Consider the following 1,691-nt stretch of genomic DNA (forward strand, 5'->3'; position numbering starts at 1 on the left):
ATTCTACAACTGTTTATAACTTGCATATTTCCCATTTCTGTATAGCTGTATATCTCATATTTCTGTATAGTTTTTCATATTTATATCCTGTTCATAGCTTGTACTCACTACAGCCTGTACATACTTATAGCATATTCATAACATACTTCATACCGTGTACATTATAACATTCCATAATAGACCCATTTCTGTAATATACTTACATATCTATATTATTGCTAATATATATTGTAATATATCTATATCATGGCTAAAGCACTTCTGGATGGAAGCAAACTGCATTTCGTTGCCCTGTACCTGTGACATGTGCAATGACAATAAAGTTGAATTCTATTCTATTCAAATATTTTATAGTTCAGCAACACTCATCAATCTAATAAACTTAAACCTGCACCATCCTTCCTATTCTAGTATTATAAAGAGTACTTAGGTTGTTTAATATTTCTGCTAACTAATAGAGTTGCCAACTCCCAGAAAAAATCTCCCACAACCACCCTCCACCTCATGATGCTTAATCAATGTTATCAACTTTAATTTAATGCACGTGTAAATCAAATGCACAGAAATAATCAATTATGTTTCTACAATAATTAAATAGATTCAACATCTTTCTTCAACAGAATTGTAGACTGCACAGATGATACCTTCCCAAAGGAAAAAGGACTATAGCTTACCAGGGTGTAAATTAGACTTAATAGTTACCATATACAGTAATGGATTTCTATACATTTAATCAGATGACCACTTTGGTTGTAAGATTCAGATAATTATTTATTAAAAGTTAGTCCTTTAAATGAAATAACAAAGAAAAGTATTTTTTGTGCCTCCCTTTTCTTGTTAATGGCCTACCTGCCCCCTGGCAAAGCTTTGCTAGAGCCGCCCCTGCACAGTTACCAGCTGTCAGCTACTTAGAAAACATGAGAGAAGAAGAGGCAGCTGCAGCTTAAGGACACAGACTAACTCCAGAGTCTTTTCCCCCGATTCTAGCTGAAGTACGGGACAAATCGCTTCCTTTTCACCTCAGTATGGAAGAGATTAAGATTAAAAATGCTGCGGTTTGGAAGCATGTAGTGAGGCTCCAAATGCTCCACCAGTTCGCCAACAGGTCTCGCAGACAACAGCCGCTCTATCGAGTGACACATACTTCTCTGACAAGCAAAGTTGGGTTAAGCGAAGTAGCGCGTTTTGTGAGGTGAGGATCGGTCCGTTTTTAATTAGTATAGTATGAACATTAATCTAGACGCCTTATTCTGGACTAACTGAAGTCTGTTAATATCTGTCTTAGCAGACTTCAGACTTCAGTTAGTCTGAAGTACCGACGAGGCCTCCCTTGCAAGTAAATCGATCGCTGTTGCCTTGTTTTTCTTTCATGGGAATAAGTCCTGGAGACAGCGGGGTCTGAGTTTAGACCCAACAGGTTCGGTGAAGAAAAATGTCTGATTGTAACCTGAGAGGTTTTTTTTACATTAAGAAAAAGGCACCAAACATCAAACCAATTTAAGCCTAAACAGTAACACATGAAAGTAGAGCAGGGCGATATGACCAAAAATATAACAGTGCAAATGCAAATTCCTCGGAGCAAATGTCGGCCAATTTCCACTGGAAATGCCTTTTGGTTAAACTGTCAGCAAGAAATTTGCATTTGCACTGTTAAATTTTTATATAACTTCAATACACATAAAAAAAACAGC

The sequence above is a fragment of the Simochromis diagramma genome, unplaced genomic scaffold, assembly GCF_900408965.1.
Source record: "Simochromis diagramma unplaced genomic scaffold, fSimDia1.1 OVJJ01000434.1, whole genome shotgun sequence".
Lineage (NCBI taxonomy): Eukaryota > Metazoa > Chordata > Actinopteri > Cichliformes > Cichlidae > Simochromis > Simochromis diagramma.